This window comes from Acinonyx jubatus, chromosome E4, assembly GCF_027475565.1.
Source record: "Acinonyx jubatus isolate Ajub_Pintada_27869175 chromosome E4, VMU_Ajub_asm_v1.0, whole genome shotgun sequence".
NCBI lineage: Eukaryota > Metazoa > Chordata > Mammalia > Carnivora > Felidae > Acinonyx > Acinonyx jubatus.
The window spans coordinates 41,313,714-41,329,574 of record NC_069395.1 but is presented as its reverse complement, the minus strand read 5'-3'; the positions used below and the strand labels follow the sequence as shown (position 1 = coordinate 41,329,574).

General features: G+C 36.5%; 1 protein-coding gene and 1 pseudogene across 2 annotated transcripts in view; both read right to left on the bottom strand.

The window, feature by feature from the left end:
* Window positions 1-15,861, bottom strand: part of XPR1 (xenotropic and polytropic retrovirus receptor 1) — a 214,813-nt gene that overhangs the window by 108,237 nt on the left and 90,715 nt on the right. The window lies entirely within an intron of this gene.
* LOC106966779 (cullin-4A-like) lies at window positions 7,505-12,377 on the bottom strand (annotated as a pseudogene).

Here is a 15,861-nt window from a genome sequence, read left to right as displayed (position 1 = left end):
ACAAAGAGCCACATACCACTGAGGAAATGGATTCCTTCTGCCATGGAAAGAAAAATGCTAGAATGATGCACAGAAAATATATGGAAACAAAAACACAATTACTTTTCATCATATACTACTGGAAAACACGTAAAAAACATTGCTGATGGCTTGAAGAAATAAAAAGAAGAAATTATACAATGTTGGCTATTTGCTTGAATAAAAAACAGATTTTCTAATATGTCTCAGCTTATGAAATTGCCATATTTTATTTTAATGGGGAAATACAAGAACAATTTTTGGTGATACACTAAAAACATGTACTGGAGAAGATACATTCTTTAAGTTTCTATAAACATAATATTTCTTTATTAAGATTCTGCAAAAGGTATAATTTAGGCAACTATTAAATCATGCCCTGATGCAATATTTTTGTTTAGTGCATTAGTTTTAAAAAATTAAAATGAAACATATAATTTAGTAAGTTCAGAACTGGCTATTAAAATTCAGCAAAATAGGGCACCTGGGTGGCTCAGGTGGTTAATCGTCTTGACTCTGGATTTCAGCTCAGGTCATGATCTCACGGTTCATGAAATCCAGGCCTGTGTCAGGCTCCACGCTAGCAGTGCAGAGCCTGCTTGGGATTCTCTCTCTCTCCCTCTCTCTCTCTCTGCCCTTCCCCCCACTTGCTCTCTAAGTAAATAAATAAAAAGCTTAGCAATACAGATAATATAATTAAATATAATATAAATATAAATAATATTTCAGCAGTTGTTCGTTTACTATCTTAGCACAACTCTTTTGATTTTGTGTATCATGTTATTCAAACCCTTTATTTAAACTGATGTAGTTATTTAACTATCCAGATGTTTACATCTTAATTTCCAATCCTAAGAGTAAGCTCATTTGGAGTAAGAATTTTGGAATTCCCTCTTTTGCCTAGAATTTGTTGATTTCATTCTTAAATTCTGGGATACAGAATACTTTTATTTAAAAAAATACTTTTTAGGGGCGCTAGGTGGCTCAGTCAGTTGAGCGTCCAACTCTTGATTTTGGCTCAGGTCATGATCTCACAGTTCGTGAGATTGAGCCCCAGTCTGGCTCTGCACTGACCGCGTGAAGCCTGCTTGGGATTCTCTCTTTCCTCTCTCTCTGTCCCTCTCATGCTAAGGAAATAAATAAACATTTTTGAAAAAAAAACCTAATAAAAACAGTAACATAGTTTTACATATGTTAACTAAGAAATACACATATACCACAGTAAACATGGCACTGTACCTTAAAAAGATCTTAAGTTTGCTTGTAGAAATGGTTGTCTGAAAGGCATTTATGAATTATTGTGAAGAGGGCTAGCCATATAAAATCAGGGAAAGTTTATACCAGATGTGAATGGGTATGGCACATAACACAAGTGGTAAAATAAGGTAAATGGTAAATGTTTGAGGTGTGCACATGTGTGTTTTTTGTGTCTTTCTACAGAGCTTGGTTTAGTTGGGTATAATATTCTGAGTTTACCTAGTGTTTCTTAAGGGTGAAACTACACATAAATAAACACAAAATTCATGTTGGGGTCTATCTGTTCCCTAATACAGTAATTGTATTGGAACAAACTCATGTTTTCAAATCATGTGTTACATGTTTCAAATCATGTGAACTAATTATATTTAGAAACTAACATCTGGATACTCAGTGTGCTCATTGCTATTGGAGTTTTGATTCCCATTCCCTCTTAGTACACAAAACTAATGCATGTATGCATACATACCCATGTACGACATCAGCCTATGTATGTTGAAAACTATGAGCTCATCGTAATATCTCCAATGCCAGCCCAACACCATACAGTTTATTCTAGCTTCATCCTTCTCCATATCTGTAATTTCCTCCCCTAAAAGAAGCCTGGCTCCTATTACCTTCAACATATTTAGTTATTTGATCAAACCTCTGTGTGTAACCAACATGACTGCAGTGACCCACTCCCACCCATGCAGGTGCCTTCCTCATCCCATTCAGGTTCCAATACTGTACACTGGGCTTTTGGAGTAAATTACTAGGTGCAGGAGAGTAATGGGGAGAGAGAAGGGGAAGAGAGAGGAAGAGAAAACAAAAAATGTTTGTTTGTTTTTTAAAAAAGGAGACATGAAAAATTTTGAAGGAGAAGAGCCCACTGTTACAAAGTTATTTTAAAATATAAGAAAGGAGAAGAATACAGGCAGACTTTGGTTCCGCATCAGTAAGTACTTTTCTGCAATATAAAGCAGTTTCATCCTTTATAAAACATGATACTGTGGAAAATTTCAAACATACACAAAACTAGAGAGAACAGAAATGAGCTCTCATAGACATGTCAATTAGCAGGAATAAAACAAACATATTGGACACAAGCAAAGAAACTATTAATCAAAGTAAATGATGCTAACTTTTCCACAAGAGGTCATTTATACAGTATAAGACACAGTAGGACCCAGGGCTCTACTCTCCTTATGGAACTCATATTCTATAGGAAGGATAAACAAGACATTAAATAAACTAAGGTACTTTCAGATTGTTTTAATGGCTATGAAGAAAATGAAACCAGGTAATATGATACTGTAACAAGTGCAGGGAAGGTGACATTAGAATGAGTGGTTTGAGAACATGTCTGTGAAGAGGTGGCATTTGAGTTGAAATCTGAATGACAAGGAGGAGCTAGCCTGGCAAAAACGTGAAGACAAGTGTAATAGAAAATGCAAAGGCTCTAACGAAAGTTAGACATGTTTGAGGACATACAGGTTTTAGTGGTGGGAAACAGTACTGTAAGAGAACTATAAGAACAATAGTTGTGAAAGCTGAAGAAATAAAGTGCAACTTAAAATACATATTCACCCATGTGTCAAACATTTATAGGAATGTACATTTAGCACTGTGCTAAGACTACACTAAAAGTGGAAGACATTTCCTACTCTCAGCCAAAATATAGTATGTTGATTTTATAGACCTACATCACACTGATAACAGTACAAGATGATATATAATTAAGTGATAAAATATTACATTACTACCAAAAAAGAGGAAAATTAGTTCCTCTTGGATTATTCATTAGCAATGCCACTGAAGTGACAATTCTAATATTTTCAGCACTGACTTTATAAAGATGATTACCTTAACAATTACTTTCTAATTATTCTTTTTTTCTTTTTTCCAAAAGAGTTGTAACTATGATTTGTTGAGTATCTACATTATGCTAGAGTCCTGAATTGCCAGAATGCCATTACCATTTTGTACAGAGCAAAGTCAGGCTCAAAGTGATTTGCCGAAAGTCAACCAAGTGGCTGAGTTACGATTCAAATTCAGATTCCACTACTAACACAGTGTCCTTTCTACATAATTATCCTGGGCTTTTTTTCTTTCCTATTTTTTTAATGTTTATTTATTTATTTTGAGAGAGAGCGAGCACACGTGTGTTCAAGGGTAAGCTCTCAGAAAAGATAAAGGTAAGAATAGGGAGATACCAATATTATCTAATGCTTTATGGCAAACTTCCTATCCAAATAATTTTAACATCTACAATGAAACCATGCCAAATGAACCACCAAATTCAGACATATAATTTACATGAGAGAGTGAGACTAAATAATCCTTTAAAAAATTCAGTCATCTAACCTAACTACTATCCTTTATTTTGTCACGTTTCTTCTGATCTTATTTATAACCAAAGTCCCTTTTCCATCCACTGCATCTTCTGGCAGCCAAGGTTAGCATTCAAGTCTGCAAGTAAGTATTAATTAATACAATAAACATTCAACTTTCACTTGAAGGTTCAATCTTATTTTCTCTCATACTCATACTATCTCCTTCCTCTTTTTCCATTACTAAGTGTCACAGACGATACTATCATTACATTGGTTTCTATATTTATAAGGATCCCAGCTCATATCCCAGACTTATGGGCGACACATTTATTCCCCTTAGACATTAACTCTTCCTCTCTCCTTCCTCCATGATGGAAACAAATTTCAACAGTCTATATGAAAGATGAGCTCAACAACCCTTATACATTTAAAATTATAGACATGCTGATGAAATTTATTTCAGTGATTACTGCCATCTGCTTTTTCTATTTTACAGGAAAGAGGGTCTGCCACTGCAAATTGAACTATTGGTTCATTTAAATTATTCTACCTCTGAAAGTAACCTATATTTAATTTTCTAGGAAATGTATAAAACATCAATACATTGTTGTACAATGTTATTGTACATCAATACAATAACTATAATATTATGGAAGAATACACAAAATTTCAAAACGCTATCAGCAGGTTTGGCTGTTTTGTAAGTAAATCTTGCTTTCCTTACAAAGTAAATCTACTAATATAAAATATGTCTTAAATTTTTAAACAGTGGCAGATAAAAGATATGGATTAAAAGAAGCTTCAAAGAAATAGCTTCAGTTTTCTGTAAAAATTAGAAACTTACATTTTCTAATACATTCCATTCCAAGTATTATTTATTAGGTACTGATATGAAAGGCATCTTTTGAATGACAGGCCTTATTAGAAAAGCTATACCAAAGAGTTCCTCTATTTACTAACAGCATGAAAATTTGGTCATAACGATCTCAAATTAAGGAAGTTACTAATGATCAGACAAAAAATACATAAATGAATAAGGTATGCCTGTAACTTGTAGGTTAACAATTATAAAAAATATAGGCATATGGATCAGAAATAAAAAAAATAATAGTTTTTAATCACAGACAACATAATGTGTATGTACTATAATCCTCAGAAATCTACAAAAGCAGTGCTATTACTAATAAGTTAACGAGGTTTTGGATTATAAGGACAATATACAAAATCCAATTGTATTTCAACATTCTAGCAATAATTATTCTAGAATAGTATCATCTAAGATAGCATCGAAAGTATGAAATGCTTAGGGACAGACTGAGCAAAATATGTGCAAGATCTGTACATAAAAGTGTGGAAAACAGAAACTATTTGGAAAACTAAAAATGTTAAAAAAGACAAAGTAAACAAGACTTAAATAAGTGGAGAAATACTACATGTTCATAAACTACAATGTTCAACATTGTTAATGTGTCAATTCTCACCAAAATGATCTGTGGATTTAATGCAGTCCCAATCAAAATCCCAGCAGGGTCTTTTTGGGGTTTTGTTTGTTTTTACAAAATTTGACAGGATTTTAAAATTTATTTGGAAATGCAATAAACCTAGAATAGCCAAACAATTTTCAAAATGAAGAAAAAAACTGAAGATTTACACTGTCCAATTTCAAGACTTACTATGAAGCAATAGTAATGAAAACAAGCGTAAGGATAAACCCTGTGGAGTGTAACACAGAGCACAGAAAGAGGTCGGCATATGTATGGTCACTTGGTTTTCTACAAAGATGCCAACATAATTCAATCCTTCCTGTATATATTTGCAAACATACGTGAGAAAGAAACACTATTACTCTATGTTATTCTTCTGGAAGTAATAGGATTAGAACGTGTAAAGGCTTACTTTTCCCTGATTAGTAACTATTAAATCCACATAGAAAGGTATCTCACTGTTTCATTTTCTCTATGTTTAGCAATTAGTTCCTCTCCTTTGGGAGCTGGAAAGCAATCAGCTATGCACCACAGAAATACAGCTGGCTTTTCTTTTATTTAATATAGATGAAGGTAGGGGAAGTGAGTTTACTCTGAATGCATAAGAAAAAAAACCCTGTCAAACAGGAGCTTTAAAAAATGTTTTATTCTAGATTAAAAATGACAAGAAAAATCAAAATGACAGAAAATATAATGCTGTTAAAGAATCCATAATATATCTTTGGAATGAAAGAAAATCAGCTTGTGACTGTAACCAGTGTCAAAATGTGTTGTTGTTTTTTAAAAATAAGATCATTTCCTTATTAAACTGGATTGGAGACAAAGGGGAAAAAGAACAAAAAGTTTCAAAATAAAAGGAAAAATTTAAATTACTCCTATTTCTTGGAAAAACATTTTCAAGAAAATTTTGACAAGTATTATGATTCACAGGAGCTTTCCAATATTTAATAAACATTATATTTGTTATGCCTATAATGTCCCTCTTTGAAACAGAATTGAGTATTGGTATTTTTAGACATGAGAGCTCCCAGCAATGGAATTCAAAAGAATATACTATTCCCTCAAATCTTCATGTGTCCTTTTAAACTAAGATCTGTTTTTAATATAGGGATGAAAGTGACAATACTAAAGAATATAACAGCCTTGAAGTTAAAGCCAGTGTTAAGAGTTTTTTCTTTCACCAACCCTGATTACATTAAGTAGGGTAGATATTTTTATTTTCTTTAAAATGGCCAAAGGGGAGAAAAGGAGAGGAGAAAGGAGTACTTAATGAATGCCGTTCTGTGCAAGACACAGAGGTGTTCTGCTGAATGTTTAACAATCAGCCCTTGGGTGTGTGTGTGTGTGTGTGTGTGCATGAAATGTGTGTTTGTTATAAATATTGAAGGCTATAGGAAATAATTTAAAAATTATAATAAAATATACAATAGTCTTTATTGTAAATTTCAGAAAGCCAGCTTACTCTCACAGAATGCTCTTCTGATTTCGCCAAACTCATGAGAAGCCAACCGAGGGTTGCAACTGATGGAGTGTAATTCCAATCTAAATGTTATTTGATATTTTCATTTAAAGAATTAAAAGGAAAGTGAAACAACAATGATGTATGTCATAACCTCATTCGTTCATCAATGATATCAGCAACTTCTTTGCTGAATTAGATAATACATGCATACCTTGGAGATATTGATGGTTTGGATCCAGACCACTGCAATAAAACAAATACTGCAAAAAAAGTGAGTCAAATGAATGTTTTGCTTTCCCAGTGCATATAAAAGTTATGTTTAGGGGTGCCTGAGTGGCTCAGTCAAATAAGTGTCTGACTTCGGCTCAGGTCATGATCTTTCTGCTCATGAGTTCAAGTTCAGATGTCTGCACAGAGCCTAGAGCCTGCTTTCGATTCTGTGTCTCCCTCTCTGCCCCTCCCCCACTCTTGCAAGTGCACTTTCTCTAAAATAAACATTAAAAAATTTAAAAAATTATGTTTATACTACACTGTAGTCCACTAAATGTGCAATAGCATAATGTCTTTTAAAAACCCAATATACATACATCTTAGTTAAAAAATACTTTATGGGGCACCTAGGTGGCTCAATTAGTTAAGCGTCTGACTCTCGATTTTGGCTCAGGTCATGATCTCATGGTTGTTGAGATCGAGCCATGCGTTGGGCTCTGAGCTGAGCATGGAGCCTGCTTGAGATTTTCATTCTCCTTCTCTCTCTCCCCACCCCGCCCCTGCTCACGCTCCTTCTGTCTCTCTTAAAATAAATAAACATTTTTTAAAGTACTTTATATGCTGGGGAACCTGGGTGGCTTAGTCAGTTAAGCATCCAACTTTGGCTCAGCTCAGAGCCTAGAGCCTGGAGCCTGCTTCGGATTCTGTGACTCTCTCTCTCTCTCTCTCTCTGCCCTTCCCCCACTTGTGCACTCTCTCTCTCAAAGATAAATTAATTAATTAAAAAATATATGCTAAAAAATGTTAAACATAAGTTGAGCTTTCAGCAAATGGTATCTTTTTGCCGATAGAGGATCTTGCCTCAGTGTTGACGGTTGCTGACTGATCAGGATGGTAGTTGCTGAAGGTTGGGATGCTCAGGCAAATTTTTTTTAGGCCAATTAAACTAATTTTATTCAGAGTAAGTTTATATATTCAATTACAATATTAACACTCTCTAGAGAGATTTTCTAGAGACAATAGATGTAAAATTTAAGAGGTAGAAATCTATTTAGTCTTTTATAGACCACATATTACAGAACTTGCAAATGAAAATTTACACATATAGAAATGATGACAATACTTAAAGGGTGAGGATTTCCATACTGAAACCCGTAAGATGTCATATTTTAAACACACATGTTTCAAAAAGGGAGAAACTTTTTTTTTTTCTGGTGCAAAAAAGGTGATTTTATTAAAGCATGGGGACAGGACCCATAGGCAGAGGCTGGTAACAAATTTGGGAGCTGGGGAAGGTAAAATCAAAAAAGGGAGAAACTTTTAATAATTTAGCACAAAATCAAATTACATAGGTGGTACATCCCAGAAAAGACTACTTTAAACATGGATACCTGGATCAAAATTCGTTTGGTAGCTTTTAATCAAAAATGCAACATGCTTTTATGTAAAATATAAAGTACTTTTAAATGTTTCTAGAAAAGTCTCTTTGTTACAGTTAAAGTACTAACTTCATCATCTGTGCTCAGCCTCACCTATACACACACAACATGAAATCAGGTGCCAACAAAATCCTGAAGGCAGGTTCTCTTAGTTGATGGACACTTAGGTTGGAAACAAGAGCCCTTCATTGGCAAGCATTAAGAAGAAATAGTGTCAAAACCTGGCTAATCACTTATGAAAACTAAATACTGACATCCCTTTATTTCCTTTATCTTCCATATGCTTTAAACTCTTATGACTGACTGTTTCGAGTGAGGTTTCATGGTGAGATTTCTCATGTCTACTGAGAGAGCCCTGGGTTGTGTTGTACTTGCTGCGGTGAACCCATGAGCATCTCTGTTTGACTTTCTCTGAGCTGTTTGCGAATTTTCTGTTAAGGGGTTTGGGAAGAGTGTGTCTGTGTTCAGTCTTCTAAGATTGCATCTAGCAGCCCCTGTTTTTTGCACTGGGGTAACTGCTATTTGAATTTTTTAACTGCAGCATTTGTACTGTTGCTCTAATAAAGTTTAGTTTGTTTTAACAGCCATGAACAGGGATGGCTATTGTTAACTGTTCTATAACCATTGTAAAAAGTTTTATAGGAGATTTAAAGTTTTTTTTTTAAATGCTTATTTATTTTGAGAGAGAGAGAGAGAGAGCACGCACACATGATCAGGGGGAGGGGCAGGGGCAGAGAGGGAGAGAGAGAATCCCAAGTAGGCTCCCTGCTGTCCGTGCAGAACCCACCATGGGGCTCAATACCATAAACCACGAGATCATGACCTGAGCTGAAATCAAGACATCATCATTATCCTGTGTTCAACCTCACCCATACACACACAATGTGAAATCAGATGCCAACAAAATTCTCTTCATCTTTTGACAAAATAACCTCTGCTTCACAATATCAAGACTTTAATTATCCAGTCATCTCTGCAGCCCATGGAGGGTCTTTTAACTATACATTCATAATCACACACACATGCCAAACCAAACCTTCAGTGTTCTGCCACAAGAGCGACACCTTACAAAGGAACCTCTTTTAACCAATATTTTCTTGTCCAATCTCAAATTCATTCTGCACAGAGCAACAGAAACTATTTAAACGCCAAAAAGAGTAAGAGGAAGAACTGGAGGGAAAGGCACATGTGCCATTTGCAAACCCTTAAGCTTTGTGAAGAGTGATCCAAGAATCATCTCTTCTTTCTAATCCAAAAGTCTCCATGCTCGTTCAATATCAGAAGTCCTGGAAAAAGCACAGAAGTGCTTCACTGCTCTGAAGTTATATTCTAGTGTCTCACTGAGAGAAAACAGCTGGCCAACACATCAGGCCATGTAGTGGTCCTGATTAGAATTGTCTTTGTCTCTCTCCATACAGCCTCTGTAAGAGATTCAATTCTTTTTCCTATCTCCAGGCTTTACTGGAAATTTCAGCTGATTATACAATTCAGAACCCAGAAGATTAGGACTAAGAGTCTTTCTTGAGGTGCCTGGTTGGCTCAGTCAGTTGAGCATCTGACTTCAGCTCAAGTCATGATCTTGCAGTTCACGGGTTCAAGCTCCGTGTCAGGCTCTGTGTGGACAGCTCAGAGCCTGGAGCCTGCTTTGGATTCTGTGTCTCCTTCTCTCTCTGCCCCCTCCCCCGCACTTGTGCTCTGTCTCTCTCTCTCTGTCTCTCAAATATAAATAAACATTAAAAAAATGTTTTAAAAAAGTCTTTCTCATCTTCATTATTCTGACAATAGCAGCATCACCCTGATACTGTCTGTCCTGAAACACTCTCTCAAGTGGTGCTGACTTGTCCTTCAATGGTCTCCTTTATCTGGATCTGGTTGATCTTTATTAGAAAAACCCTGAACTCCCCAGTGAACATGAATGCGTCCCCATCTTTCACCTCCTTCCTTTTGGGACTTTTAACCAGAACTTGTGCTTTGCCACAGGCCAAGGACTCTAAAGCTCTTCTCAGTTCACTGTCTTCTAACCCTGTGGACATTTTTTTATTTCTTCAAGGGTGAATGGATCCCCTTCATGGAACATGAGAACCACCAGCATGTGGAAGAGGGACACATGGAACTCCTTTTCTTCCCTTTTTTTTTTTTTTTAATTTTATTTATTTATTTTTTTTAATTTTTTTTTCAACGTTTATTTATTTTTGGGACAGAGAGAGACAGAGCATGAACGGGGGAGGGGCAGAGAGAGAGGGAGACATGGAATCGGAAACAGGCTCCAGGCTCTGAGCCATCAGCCCAGAGCCCGACGCGGGGCTCGAACTCACGGACCGCGAGATCGTGACCTGGCTGAAATCAGACGCTCAACCGACTGCGCCACCCAGGCGCCCCTCCTTTTCTTCCTTAAACTCTGCTTTTAAAACAGCATGACTTGGGGTGTCTAGGTGGCTCAGCTGGTTATGCGTCCGACTCTTGGTTTTGACTCAGGTTGTGAGATCAAGCCCCACATTGGGTTCTGTGCTGACAATGGGGAGCCTGCTCGGGATTCTCTTTCTGCTCCTCCTTCACTCATGTTTTCTCTCTCGAAATAAATAAATAAACTTTAAAAAAAAGCGCCCCAATTTAGTTTGTCACTGAAGTTTTCAACCATTGTGCTTTCCGAGATAAAATGTCTTAAATATTTCCTGAAGTTTAACCATTTCTGGAGTTAAATGCACTTCCATAGATGAGTGTATTGCCCAGGATCCTATCACAAGTACATTCACTGTTAGACCTATAGAGCATGGGTCATTTTTATTGTGCACATACTGCTTGAAATGAACCATGAGGTCCTTGGAGACCTCCATGTCCTTGAATATGCCTTCTAGCTTGCTGGTGAAAGCAGCATCACACTCATGCTTTAGTTTTGACAACATAGATTTTTCAGCATCTACTGAGGCACTCTTCCCCACAAGAAGTCTTTTTTGCTGAATCTTTTTCATAAAATGCTTCAACGCATTTGAATGAACCTGAATATTATCATGACCTCGTTAAGAATCCTCTCCAGCTCTTCATCTATTGCTTCTTTAACACTCACTCTTAATTTTGAACCAACAAGCTTTGCTATCAATTCTGCAGGCTTATTTGGCCTCTTATTGATAAATGTTTCAAAGGAGTCCTTCATCAAGTTGAAGAACTTCTCATTTCTCTGAAAACACACTTCTATCACATTGCCCATCAGATCCTTAAAATCCATCAGTTCCTGTCTATGTCTAGGTCTATGTCTTTTTCGGGACTGATGACAACTGTTGTCCCAAAAGTCTGGATGTACTTGCTCCAGTGCGGCGGCAGGATTTGCTGCCTGCCCTTCATGTGGCTGAACAGCTGGTACATCTGAATGAGGTCAGGCACTCTGTTCTCATCAAGCAGGTGGTCAAGCCCTTTCTGCAGAATTGCTGTTAAATGTACTCCTAATAGCGGTTTCTCCACATAAGCAATCAGTGGTTTCTGTGTGCTGTGGTCTAAATACATGATTACTTGGTCTCCTTCTTCCTCTAAACACTTACTGACATGGTTAAGATATTCTGGAACCTCTCTTTCTTGCATTAATCTGTGGCTTTCTGCATCATATAAACAGTTAGTTTCTGCCAAGCCAAAAATTTCAAATGGATCTTAATATACCTGAAGGTCAGAGAGCATACTCAGCTGAGTTCTCAGTAAATTTCAATCCACTGCTTCAATGTTCCTTTCTCATTAAATTAATAGCAAATTTCCATCAATACTTTTACTCACATGCATTTTTATCACTAATGATCTGCTTTCTAAAAAGTTCCAACCCCATATTCCAGACAGAAGGAAGTGGGGAACTCAGAAATACAAAAATGCAATCCAAAAACAGGAAAATACTTCTGATAATGATCATTTGTCTGCAATGATCTTGCCAGCACACGTTAATCTTCTTTAAAAATAAAACACTATCTAGGCTTCTCTAAACTGAAGGATCTGTGCTTGGACATGATCTTCACAGACCTGGCGCAGCTGTTTGTAGAGTGTTGAAGAAACTTTCCGAGAACAGGTATTTTCAACATCCTGGTAGAGCTCTTCCAGGTTGCATCTGATGGAGGTATCACGCTGTATGGCTTTCACTACCTCATGATGCTTCTGCCAGGTATTCTGAGCGCAGCTATCAGGCAATTTAGGTCTGTCTCAGAAATTTTTGATCACTAGTTTCTTGGAGGGGCCACCACCCCTAGGTTGGAGGTGATGGCCATGGCGAGGAATGCAGGCTTGGTGAGGCTGTTGGTGTGCCCAATGAGTGCCAAGAGGTTGCCCTCTCTGGGGGTATCATTGGCCAGGAATGCAGCCAGGAAGCAGTGGCTTCCACCACACCCTGCTGGCTGCCCAACCACCACCTCCCAGCCAGCTCAGACAATTCTTTTTTTTTTAATGTTTGTTTATTTTTGAGAGACAGAGCGTGAGTGGGGGAGGGACAGAGAGAGAGAGGGAGACACAGAATCAGAAGCAGGCTCCAGGCTCTGAGTTGTCAGCACAGAACCTGACACAGGGCTCAAACCCACCAACCCTGAGATCATGACCTGAGGCAAAGTCCAATGCTTAACCGACTGAGCCACCCAGGCTCAGACAATCCTTAAAATAAGAAGACAACAATGAAGTTTGCTGCATTAATTGACCCTTCCTTTAACAAATGATTCTTCTGTAGCATATGATGCATTTTACCCACAGGAGGACTTTCAAAATTGGAGTCAATCTTCCCAAACCTTGCCACTGTTTTTTATCAACTATGCTTATGTAATATTCTAAACCCCCCCCCCTTTTTTTTGTCATTTCAACAAAATTCATAGCATCTTCACCAGGAGTAGATTCCATCTCAAGAAACCACTGTCTTTGCTCATCCATGAGAAGTAACTCTTCATCCATTAAAGTTTTATCATGAAATTGCAGTAATTCAAACATAATAATGAAAAAGTTCAAAATATCACAAAAATTATCAAGATGTGACACAGAGACATGAAGTGAGCAAATGCTACTGGAAAAAAATAGTGCCAATAAAATTACTGGATTCAGGGTCACCACAAAGCTTCAATTTGTAAAAAACACAGTATCTGTGAAGCTCAATAAAATGAAGTGCAATAAAACGAGGTATGCCTGTAGTTTACAATATTTCATCAACTTCTGAGTTACTAACAATAACAAGCAACAGACCCAACAAACTTTTAAGTTTAATCTGCTTTATTGGTATTTTTCTATCACTTTGTTACATCTAGACAACCACCAAAACAATAAATCAGTATTTTTCATAAATAAATCAAAAAAATAAAATAATACCAATTTCTGTGGTATAAATACTATCATGCAGATTTCAAGGTACCAATGTAAATGCACTGAACACAGAGTTGGGAAGAGGTATGCAACAGCACATCATTATATGGTATTTCACCATACGGACATAATAGACATATTGTACGATGTAGCCAAATAATTAGGACGTGACCGGTTCAGCATTATTTTTGCTTTTAACATAATTTAAAGTTTGTATCATTTAATTTTTAATGATGGCTGTGTTTAACAATCAGCTCATAAGATCTCTAAAGTTTTAACAACTGGCTCTTATGAAGGGGTGCAAGCCAGTTCCAGTACACTACTGGCTGGATCTCATGTAAATGCTTCACAAACAAGGGAACTAAAACTTAGCAGTGATTTGTTTAGGATCACATAGTAGGTAAACAGTAACTCTCCGATTCAAGGTGATATATGACTGACTCTAAATTTGTGCTGTATCATACTAGGTTATCAAAGATATAATTTATACCAAACCTCATTAAAATTCATATAAGGATGTTTTTCTTTGCAAATGTTTAAGCGGAAACCTGTTTCTGTTGTGCTTTTGATTTCAAAGAACAGACACTCTAATCACTTTACATAAGGGAGAGTTTGCTGCATGGACACAGGGTTTTGGTCAAAAAGCCAGGGACCCACCCACAGAAATCTTAACAGAGATGTACTCCTTGGGAAGTAGAAAGCCACAGCAACCGTGGGATTGGCCAGTCTTATCTCTTAATGGCTATAAAATCTCTATTTTTCCGTGTACATGTGTTTACTCCATACACACATTATCTCATTGTTTCTGACCTGCAGATTTCAAAGTCAGAATAATATTTCTGTAATGTCTCATATTTAATTAGCAATAAAGCCTTCCCTATTAACTTATTAAAAAAAACTTCACTATCCAAATTTAAGATAACTTATTCATTACCTACTGAATGACAGTAAGTGCTAAAGAAACAATAAATAATCCCTATACTTAAGAACCCTAAAATTCTAACAATAAAGACAAACTTCATTATTAAATAATGGGTTGATCTGTATGGGCTAAAAAGTAAAAAGAAACAATCCACTACCAAATGAATGGATAAGAGCTTTCAACAATAGCTCTTACTTTCTTTTTATGGGATAATTTTTAACATTTTCTGAAAACCAGTGCTTATCCTGATAGCCAGTGAAGATAAAAGTTGTTCATAGGCAGCTACAATAATCCACTGAGGCAAAAATGTTACAATTACTAGTATTCTTAAAAAAAAAAAAAAAAAGTATACCAATTTCTAAGTTTTGGATTCAGGCAATGTATTTATATAATATTTAGATTCCTTGATCAGATCTATCTACTAAATAGGTTGTAAGTGAAGACAAAGTTGTTGCAAATATTAAATAAGCATGTACTGATTATTCATAATTAAGAACAAAGGGTCACTTGTCATAAAAATAATACAATTAGATTTCAATTTAAGTGAACTATAAAAATCATGAAGCTGATTTCAATCATGCTACATAAAATAAATGTAATTTTAAGTCAGTTCGAAAGATGGGCATGTTATATATACAAGGCAACAAATTTAAAAAAAATTTTTTTAATGTTTATTTATTTTTGAGAGAGAAACACAGAGTGTGAGCAGGGGAGGGGTAGAGAGAGAGGGTGACACAGAATCTGAAGCAGGCTGCAGGCTCTGAGCTGTCAGCACAGAGCCTGATGTGGCACTTGAACTCACAAACCATGAGATCATGACCTGAGTCGAAGTTGGACACTCAACCAACTAAGCCACCCAGGCTCCCCATAAGGCAACAGATTTTTAAGTAATTCCTGTACTCATGTCCCTCACCACCCCTCCCAAAAAAATTCCCCTTTCAGGGGTTAATGAAGCTTACCCAAAGAAATGTATTAAAGAATAGCTCGGTTCTAGCAAGATCTAGTTTTTGTTTGTTTAGAGGGGAAGAAAATAGTTTTTTAAGTGTCCTATTAAAAAAAACAAGCAATCAAGGTTTTGGTTTTGAGTAAGATGTAAGCATATGCCATCTGTCTCTCCCACTGAATTCATCTGTAAAACCTAAACAGAACGCATGCAGCAGTTATTTGAAGGCTCTGAAAAGTAAATAGGATCAGACAGTTTGCCAGAAAAAACCAGAATTTGAAGTAGCAGCAAAGCAGCCATCAGTTTGGCAATTTTTTCCTTATTGATAACCATTGGCCTAGACTCAATGACACTCCCAAACCCAAAAGTGGCCATCAGCACAGACAGACTGAGCTCCAAACAGCCTGTAAATCCGACTCGAGGAAAAGAAAAGGGATCTCTTAACACTCAGTGGAGAGAATCTCTCTTTTTTTTCTTTTATCCATTTTCTTACACCCTAGACCC